The sequence below is a fragment of the Leptidea sinapis genome, chromosome 25 (genome assembly GCF_905404315.1).
Source record: "Leptidea sinapis chromosome 25, ilLepSina1.1, whole genome shotgun sequence".
Taxonomy (NCBI): Eukaryota; Metazoa; Arthropoda; class Insecta; order Lepidoptera; family Pieridae; genus Leptidea; species Leptidea sinapis.
Window position 1 is genome coordinate 4,389,357 of NC_066289.1, and position 11,016 is coordinate 4,400,372.

The following is an 11,016-nucleotide window of genomic DNA, read 5'->3' on the forward strand; positions in this document are numbered from 1 at the left end:
TTGTTAGACGTATTGTATTATATGTGAGTTTTATTTTTAAATCCGACCAAAAGCAATATAATTCGATTGATTTTCATTTTAATACGAGAGGTTTTTATCATTTTGTAGCAAAAAAACTAAGGATAATAGTTATTAGTTAGTTATATTGAAAGATTTATTCACAACGCAAAAGTTCTATATGATTTATTTTAGTATCTGAGCAAGATATTAAAATGTTGTAGTAATAAAATTATGTATCAAATTAATCTGTACTAATCTATACATGCATATATATACACAACTCTCTAAATGCATAATATTAAATATGTACAGTAAAAGTTTTTACGTTACTTCTTTTTTCATTAAAATACGGGACGAGACGAGTAGGACGTTCTTCTGATGGTAATTGATACGCCCTGCCCATTACAATGTATTACCGCTCAGAATTCTTGAAAATCCTGATAATTCTGATTGGCACCACAATTACGCTCATCTTCTTGAGAAATAAGATGTTAAGTCTCGTTTGCCCAGTAATTTCACAAGCTACGGCGCGACCGAAACACAATAATGCTTACACATAGTGGTTCACGGCAGAAATAGGCGCCGTTGTGGTACCCATAATCTAGCCGGCATCCTGTGCAAAGGAGCCTCCCACTGGTCTTACTTACACAACTTCGTTACTAATTTATAAATACCCTTTTAGTCAGCACTTCTATTAGTTTTTTCCGGATAATCTTTTAAAACGGTTTTACTTAATTAATCGGGAATTTAAATGTCAGACTTAATAAGACTTCTTTTATCATAGAAAAATAAATCAGTATTTAAAATCTATCAAGTTGTGAAGAAAATCCTATTTATTTTATACCATTACCGTTTTTTTTATGTAAATAAGCGTAAGAATATAAAATCTTTTCAGTTCATATGTTCTTAATGTACATACATATTTTTTTATCAGCCTATCGGATCTCACTGTTCGGCAAAGGCCTCCCCTACTTTACTTAATTTATCGCGGTCCTGAGCCAGCTCCGATCAGTCCGGTCACGCCATCGTTTTCGGGGTCTGCCTTGACGTCTTTGCCGGTCCTGAGGCACTCAATGCGTGACGACTTGTACTCAACGGTCTGTGTGCATACGTCATGCATGCCCAGCCCAGTTCCACTTTTAATGGCAGTTTTTTCCCCCATATTAGCAATGCCATTTCCGGATCGCTCGATCGATTGTTATAATTTCTAATTTTTTTATAAACTAAAGTTTTGATTTATAACCTAGGTCCTAAAGAATCATTAAGAGAAAAATTTAAAGAAATAAACATTTTGACTGTTGCTCCTCAATACATTTTTGATAATGTTCTGTATGTACATAAGCACATTGAGGAATTTTCTAGAACCTGTGACATTCATAATGTTAACACGAGGAACAAACATAAACTTGTTGTGCCTACTACTCGGTTGTGTCGAGTTAGTAAGTCTTTTGTTGGACGATGTATATGCTTCTACAATATAATCCCAGAAAATGTACAAAACAAATGTGTTGCGAAATTTAAAAAAATTGTTAAAAAACGTTTGTGTTGGAAAGGTTACTATAGCATAAAAGATTTTCTTAATGACATCATGGACTGGGAATAAAGAGAACACCCTCAGGCTCTTTAATTATAAATGTTTATTGTACGTCCATTCCATTCCATCCCATTGTAATCCATATTTTTATATATAAAAAAAGCCCGCTGAGTTTCTTGCGCCCATTCTTCTCAGATCTGAGGCAGTCTCTTTTGAATTTGAATTTAATGCCATATTAGGTTTACTCCCAGAATACTGCGCTTCATAGCTCGCTGACACATCTGGAGCTTGGACTTCTGATTTTCTGTAAGTGACCATGTCTCTGCACATTATGGTGGTTAGGATAGGCAGCATGTCGACGGGTTTGCTTTTTAAATTACAGGGGAATATCTCCCTTCATAAACTGCTTCATGGACGGATACGGCGATCGATTTCCTACTCTTGTCTGTTTTCTCTTGGCGTATCGCATAGCAAGCCTATCAACCTCGACTTTATGTTTTTTGCTGGTGGTCATGATTTCAAACTCCAGGCTTGCCGTACTTGTTATGTCACTAGAATAGCGTAATTGAATGAGAAGCTTTTAATCGATACTGTTTTCCTACCCTTAACGAAGAGTTCAGTGCTATTTTTATGAGTATATGTTTTTAATCTGGGATATCCGTTCTAGTACTTCTTTTAACTTCTTTATCGACGCGACGCTTCTATATTCTATTATGTATTTCTCCATTTGTTCGCGTTTTGCAATTTAAGGATAGTGAATTAAAAAAAAATTGTTACTTCTGTGTATAGGTTTCTTGATTTTACTGCCCGCTCTCTTAATACTCTCCTTTACATCATAATACAAAGTTTCGGGATCATCTATATTCACTGTTAAGCTTTCAAAACTATTTCACAATTCTAAATTAAATTTCTCAATACTAATAAAAAGTTCCTGTTTATTGATTGAGATCTGATTCTTAAAAAGGTGTTGGTGGCAAATTTTAAGGTCGAAAACTAATTTTGCATTCTGTTTGAACTAAATTTTAACTTGTTGATTACCCCAACGGCTTTGATGATCTGTCTACTAGAACAAAGGTCGGTTTCATTCCTGGTTTTTCCATAGTTCTGTTTCATTCCTGGTTTTCCATAGGACTACAACAAACCCCGTCCATCTGCGATTTGGTTTCTTCGGAAAGTAACTGTTGCTTATCATCAGCTCCTTGCCGAAGGGAAACTGGATAAGGTGAGTGCCTCGGTCGTTTCTCTCATCGATACAATGGAGTCTGATCGCCTCGTCTTTATCTAATGCCTCAGGAAAACCCACTTTAGCGTTGTAACTGCAAGCTAAATTAAGGGTATCGTAAAATTCTTCTACTTCCTCCTTGGAATGTGAAAACGTTACAAGGTTGCAGCGTATGCTTGAATGATGGTTAAAGATTTACATTTAAAGATTTCATTACGTAATACCCTTCATAAACAATTCATTGTTACTTCACGTAGATAATTTCGATGAAATAAAATTCGTTTGCTATTAAATTTCGTCATTTATTTCATACTATTATTCCAGTACAAGATGATGAAGAGGGACAGACTGGAAGAATTTTTGCACTTTTTCAACAATTCGAGAAACTACAGCTTTTACTACAGGTGGACCAACTTCTAGGAACATTTCATTGCCACTATTTTTGATAACTGGTTCAACTGCATTCACTGTAAAAAAAAGTTTTACCATAAGATATAATTTTCTGTCCCTCGTTGCAAATTATATTAATTACAATATAAATTGCTTATTGCTAATTTCCAAATTTTATGTAAACTGATAATGATATATAATCTATGTGATCTTGAGATCTATTAATCTTTCAAGTGGCTCTCAACCGATTTTGTAAGTTTCTATATTTTTTATGTATAAATATATATTTCATTATAAAAGGCTTAAAAGGAATTTTATCAAAATACACTGGCCTTCAAAAGTAAGTATCACACTTTTAAAATTGGGATAACGTTTTAAGTTCACAAGATATACTTTCGAAATAAAAAGGACTCCAAAGAGAATTTAATTTTGTACATAAAAACTTTATAGTCGGTAACCTTCTTTTAAGAATTGTCTGAAAAAAAACCTCAAAAACAAAACCATACCTTTTTCAAAGTGGACGTTTCCGAATTACAATTTTACCATTCACATTTTTCTTTCTGTTTTAATTTTTTTTCAAGATCGATGGGTCTTGTTTTAAAAATTTATGCAAAAAAGCACATAACATTTATTTATCATGCCTCTTTCAGTTGAAGAATGTACTAGGATCATGGCTTTTCTGGAACTAGGCATCAGTATGCGTCGCACTGCAAGAATGGTGGGTGTGACGATACGAACGGTCCAGGAGGTAAAGCGAAGGTACGAAGAGACTGGACACCATCTGAGGAGGCCTTGTAATGGCAGACCCAGGTGTACCAGTGCCCGAGAAGATCGTTATATTATTTCCACTGTGTTAAGAAATCGCCACCAAAATGCAGTAGAAGTCCAGCAACAGCTACTTCAGACCCGGAAGGACTAAATTAGTGACAGTACTGTGAGAAGAAGACTTGCTGAAGCAAATTTGAAACCCCGAAGACCAGCAAGTGGCCCAAAACTCGAGAGACAGCATCGAGTAGCGAGACTGCGATAAGCCCGTGAACACATGCAGTGGGATGAAGAAGAATGGTCAAGAATTTTGTTTGCAGATGAGTCTCGATTCTCCCTTTACACTTCTGATGGAAGGCGAAGTGTTTACAGGCGACCTGGTGAGCGATACCTTCAAGCCTGCATCTCAGAAAGAGTCCAATACGGTGGAGGCAGTGTACATGTATGGGCTGGCATATCTTCAGAAGGTCGCACAGAGCTAGTAGCCATAGAAAATGGCACCCTCACTGGGCAAAGATATGCTCAAGAGATTCTCAATGACTATGCAGGGCCGTATTTAGCAAATATGGGTGATGGATCGATGCTGATGCATGATAATGCCCGGCCACACACGGCTCATATCGTACAAGAGTATATTCAGGAGGTCGGTATCAGCGTGATGGCTTGGCCATCAAGAAGTCCTGATCTCAACCTGATTGAACACGCCTGGGATGAGCTTGGGAGGCTAGTCAGAAATCGCAGAACACTAAGCACTAAAGCAGGCCCTGGTAGAAGAATGGGAGAATAATCCCCAACATCGGCTCCGAAACCTAGTGTTCAGTATGCCAAACCGGCTCGAAGCTGTAATCAGAGATCTAGGAGGCAATACCAGTTATTAAAAATTAAATAACACGTAATACATTATAGTTGATTTTTTTTACACTAAACTAAAAATGTATATTTTCATTGTTTTATCTTTTTTAAGTTAAAAATGTTCCTAATATATAATTTTAGTTTCTAAGAATTAAAGCCTATAAAATTTGCAACAAAACGTTTTTAATCTTAAATCTCTACCTTCTATAGTTAAGAAAAAAAATTAATTTGAAAAGTGTGATACTTACTTTTGCAGGCCAGTGTAGATTCCTTTAGAATTATTTTTGATGTCATTTCTAATATACTAAATACTATTAGCGCTTCGGAAACAAACAGCGCTCTATAAAAATAAGAAAGAAGAATAATTTACCTAATTCCTTGTTCCCGTTAAATAAATTCTCAAAATGTATGCTCGACTTATCCTTGAGTTCGAAGTTGTGATCCCAGCTTTTGATCTTCCAGTATCTTGTACCTTTCTTCTCTACCACTGTCATATTCAGATTGACATTGACTAAGATTTTCCCTGCAGACATATAAATTATAATTATTAATAGGTTAGTGTAACTTTCTCCTTAGGAGTTATTTTGTACCACATTATCTTTCGAACTCCTAAGTGAACTTCAATCTAGCCTTCATAACATTTATTTGACAATGTCGAAACAAGTTCTGGTTTTGGTCGTCTCAACCAAGGTGTGAACAACGGCGCCTATTTCTGCCGTGAAGCAGTAATGTGTAAGCATTACTGTGTTTCGGTCTGAAGGGCGCCGTAGCTAGTGTAATTACGGGGCAAATGAGACTTAACATCTTATGTCTCAAGGTGACGAGCGCAATTGTAGTGCCGCTCAGCTTTTGGGTTTTTCAAGAATCCTGAAAGGCACTGCATTGTAATGGGCAGGGCGTATCAATTACCATCAGTTGAGCGTCCTGCTCGTCTCGTTCCGTATTGGCATAAAAAAAAAAAAAAAAAGAAGTATCCTGGAGTAATAACGACGGTATTGCGAACGATCTATTTGGGGCAATACCCCAACTTAATTGACATCTTGCTCCGGCATACTGGGCTCTACTGGGATAGACCTCTTATATGGATATGGTAACGTTAGTGACATGACCATTTGAAATGACAATTTTATTTAAAAAAATATTGAATTGGGTGTTATTTTGCGCAAATCCAAATGTTATGAATCTCTCTTTCCAGAGTTTTTTGAGTCAACATCTCCTACGGATGCCTCATGTACCTAGAGGTGAAGCACGTGTTCAATTGGTTGAAACAGAGTTTTTACGTTGACGATTAAGCTAGTCGTTCAGTCCAATGTTCAGCGTTGGCAGATTCTTCAGTGGAGGACGCGTATGATCCCTGATCATGAGCTCTGGGTAGTGCTGTTGGGTTTTAGGTGCATTGTGTATGTAGACCTACAAGTCTTAGCGGAATTAATAATTCTGGTAACTCATAACAATTTGATGATGTCTTTTCCCATTATAACTATTTTGTTGTATTTCTTGTAGTAATAGTACCCAAAGTAATATCCATAAGCTCAAATTTTTTTTTTCAATTTCAAAGTCAACCAGGGCCTGGATATTTTAGAGGCTTAAAATAAACTTTAGAATTGTATATAATTGGCCCACAAATTATTGCAATGTTTTAAGTACATTAATGTTTGAATTGTTAATAAATTACTTATATTTTTATAGGGTTCCGTATCTCAAAAATAAAATAAAACGTAACCCTTATAGTATCGCTTTCTTGTCCGTCCGTCTGTGTATCTGTCAAGACCCATTATCTCGAGTACACGTGGAGGTAATGAGTTAAAATTGAAACGACATATTCAAGTCTACAGTTTGTTAAAGCTGTGAAAAAAACAATTTTCTAAGTAAAAAAAGACACGCTTATGCCACAAAACTGTCAAGGGAATCAAAATTTATGAAATTCGTAAAGTAATTCGCATTCATCGGGTTTTTATATATAATAGACTTTATATATAAACTTGATGATGATAATATAAGACTTGATGGAAGAAATATTGCTTCTTACTTCTAAAATATGTCCTGAGAATTATAATGATTACTTAAGTTGACGTCGATTCTGCCGCTTCCTTCCAATGGTACAAATACAACCTGGCCCTTCATCTCATAATGTCCAACGCCATTTACGTCACATATCAGTGTGGTCATGATTTTTGTATTCTCCGAATTACGTCTCAAATTTAATGTAATGTAGGTAGATTTATATTTAGGTATTAGGTCTTATATAGGTGCAGTCAAGCACAATACAAGTAATATAACAATAGCGTAGCTCGATGTAGTAAGAGGCAAAACGACGTTTGCCGGGTCAGCTAGTATGAGAATTTAATCTCATTCGTTTGTATTAGATATGACCTATTGTATAGTTTGTTACTTTATGCCACACACTCGACGTGTGGCGTGGGACGTAGCGAGGATTGGAGGTAGAGCCGTGGTTATTACTGGTGGCAACATTACTCGTCGCGTCGGATATCCTACTCCTCGTCGTGACCACTGATCACTATTCTGTCGATTTTTTGAGCGCGAGTGTAAGAAACATGTGCGAAGCGTCGCAATTAATTGCGCGAGTAGAACAGTGTGCGGGCAGACACGGCGACATAGCAACGAGCAGCGCAAGGAGCATAGTGTGACGAGCCCATTATATCCATATCATTAATCTTTAACAAAAATCAAACAATATAAAATGAAACTTTAACCTAAAATGTGGTTAAAGTTAACGCCACTTTAACCTAATTTTTTTTATATAGAGTGTTCATAACTGTAATATATTTCATGGTAAAACATTTAATACTAATCTATCAAAATGTACGCGTACGTACGTAAATTACGTTACAAATGATATTCATCTTGCAACTCTAAACTCTGACCTCAACAATGGCGTTTCAAATAATGAGTTCATTCACAATAGTTTGAACGTATTTCGTTGCGATCTTGACACCAACACAACAACTTAACCAGTGGGAGGCTCCTTTGCACAGGATGCCGGCTAGTTTATGGGTACCACAACGACGCCTATTTCTGCCGTGAAGCACTAATGTGTAAACATTACTGTGATAGGGTCCGAAGGGCGCCGTAGCTTGGGAAATTACTGGGCAATTAAGACTTAACATCTTATGTCTCAAGGTGATGAGCGCAATTGTAGTGCCGCTCAGAATTATTCAAGTTTTTCAAGAATATTGAGCGGCACTGCGCAATGGGCAAGGCGTATCAATTACCATCAGCTGAACGTCCTGCTCGTCTCTTCCCTTATTTTCATAAAAAAATAAATAAATAAAAATATCACTCAATAGATTTCACTCACTCTAGTCTTAACACACGGCAATCCTTTAACCCTGTGGCCTTTACGTTCGTTAATGTCAACTTCAAGTTCGGATTATCGGCAACTATTTTGTCAAACGTAATAGGGTCTAGGTTTCTACATTGAATTGCTGCAATCCAAGTGCAAACTTCGGTAAAATTGCTTGAGCAGACTCCTTCATACATTCGCTGTCACTGGCACGGCATTTTGTAACAACTGATAATCTGTCTATAGAAAAAGGAAACATGTTATTCTTCAATGTTTTTATTTGTCGGATCTCCATACCTGTTGTCAAGTTTATGCCAATCCCCTTTCATAAAGATTCTTTACAAATTTATTTCCCGCTCAACAATATTAAATTGTAATTTCTATCCTCCATACTTTCTAATTACACTTAACACGTTTCTCCCTTAAATTTAGATTAGATACTAACAAGGTAGTTAATATTATTTAAATATTTTTAAAAATAAATAAATAAAAATAAAAATTGTAAGATACTATGTGCTTATTACTAACTGTACTAACTCTTGTTGCCTATTCTTCAGTTCACAAAAAAAACCACCATCATTTCCTTTTAATCAGCTCTTTATATACTTCAATCAGCTAAATTAAAATCTCTCCACCTTGACGTTGGCCGAATCGACGACATTTAGGCGACGGAGCCATTTAATATAAAAAAAAAAGTGTTGGGGACCGAGCCAACGCCCTTGAAGAATCGAGTCCCGCAAAGTTACATCTTCTGTACAAAATCGCCATAGTGTTAATTCGGAATTAGAAGCATTTTTAATTAATTACAAACATTATACAATATTCTTTGCAAAACACAAAACTATGTCATGTTAAATAGTATTGGTGTACAATGAATAAATTTTTATAGAATTTTTACAGAAAAAATCATTTTATTGCAGGTCAGGGACCCATATAAAACATGTTGACATATTTATAAGTAGGTAGTTAAATATATTTAAAATTGAAATACGTATAAAGATAATTGAATAATATAATCTTTTTTCTAGATTGAATGATTAGCATGGCTGCAACTGTAAAAGTTAGGGGTATTTAGGTGATTTTTTTTCGCGCTGTCTTTAAAAAATAGAAATGTAATTAAAAAATGATTTTTTTTCTCATATTCTGTAGATATATAATTGTTTTTTTGTTTAAATATAAGCTTTATATAAACCGTCAAGAGATGGTTTCAACTATGCGCTATTTTGGCGATTTCTTGGGATAGCATAGCTTTAAGTTCACATTCAAGCAGAATTTTGAATGATAAATATTTTAAAATTATAGGTATTCAAAATTTCTAGTATGTAATCTGTTCTCAGTAGGTAAAATAAGCAATTTTTGTGATTGTTATCCTTTTGTAGGTGCTTTTAGTGTGGCCATTTATTATTTATTAAGAAAACTTTTGTGCAATGAAAGTGAATAGGTTTAAAATGAAACATAAACGTATTTCTGAAAGATCATTTATATTTATCAACTATGTTCCGTTAGTTAAAGTAAAGACTATAAGAATTTGTATTTTTTTTTCTTATATAGCTTTTAAAATTATTGTTAATTTATTTATAATTGGAGCTGCAGTTGTTCTTACAATACAACGTACATAAAAATTAACACCGAGCTAAACATACAAACAATAATATTTTAAGTATAAAAGGTATTAGGTTTGCAGAAGAGGTGTTTTAAATTTAATCTTTACTAAGATATTTTATACTTTTAAGCTTTTGAAGTCGGTTTTATTTAATTTAAGAAAACTTTTACCAAGTCAGCTTGTTTATGTTCGTTTATTTTTTGATAAATTTAAATTTCATTACTATGTCATTTCTGTAGTGTCCACTTCTTTTTCTTGCTGTACTTTTACTTACTTACTGTTCATTGTTGTTTCGCTGAATGTTATATACAATTTTAATTGGATCTCAGGATCACACTGATGATAGTTTGATACTATTCTCTGTTATTATATACAAAAATAATAAATACTAATACAAAAATAAAATAATTTGAGAATATAAGTGTGATAAATCTTTTGCAGATGTGAAAGTGTTTTAATATGGTTATTCTATCTTAGATAACTGTCTATGACAACCCCGCGATATTTAATTTGATGGAAACGTTCAAGTTTTATCCAACTGCTTTCTAAAGACTACTTACTCAACTTAATTGAGAAGTTTTAATTTGGTTGTGATTCAACACTTGTAGAGAATGTAACGAATGGTTTTTTTTGTAATTCAAAGTTAGAAGTAATGTTTTCGAGCCATAGAGTGACATTTTTAATTTCTAATTCTGTGAGTTTGGACATAATCACAACTTCTACTTTTGAAGAGGAGAAGAGAAGAAGTGTTATCAGCATACGTTATTATTTTCGAATTTGGAATATTATTTAGGAAGCAAAGGTCGTAATTATATATTAAAAATAAGGTTGGACCTAAAATACTGGCTTGCGGTACGCCAATTTCTACTTGTTTTATTGTTATTATATATGTAATATAGCAGAAGTTGTTAAGACGTACGTATAAAAACTCATTGTAATAATTTTATTTAAATAAAATTAACTTATATTTCATCTTTTAAAATAGTTTAAATTCATACCTGTATCGGCGTTAGCAACGCAACAGAAGACCAAAACATCAAATTTGTTTGACAATGCGGACATGTTGCTGATTCAATTCCGGATGTAAACTGTGCAAATTTCGAATGCTGCACCTTTAAATACGGATCCCATTTGTGATTTTATCACAGTACCTAAAATAAAATATGAATAAATTACCGCAGTTTTCAAACAAAAAGGTATAAGAAAACTTGTTAAGTATTACCAGATTATGATTTTAACATTAGTCTTATTTTTTTGAAAACTAGAGGTCAAATTGTTGTCCATTTAATATTAAGGGCGCAAGTATAGACTTATTAACATTTTTTGGATGCATCAATCTAATACGG

At 34.3% G+C, this 11,016-nt stretch overlaps 1 long non-coding RNA gene across 1 annotated transcript; it reads right to left on the minus strand.

Moving 5' to 3' along the window:
• Positions 1–3,037: 3,037 nt before the first annotated feature.
• Positions 3,038–10,683, minus strand: LOC126972132 (uncharacterized). Its single transcript, XR_007731050.1, has 5 exons — positions 10,669–10,683; positions 8,083–8,307; positions 6,827–6,957; positions 5,134–5,286; positions 3,038–3,223 (listed from the first exon to the last, which is right to left on the minus strand). It is a non-coding gene; the product is annotated as an uncharacterized LOC126972132 (long non-coding RNA).
• Positions 10,684–11,016: the final 333 nt, after the last annotated feature.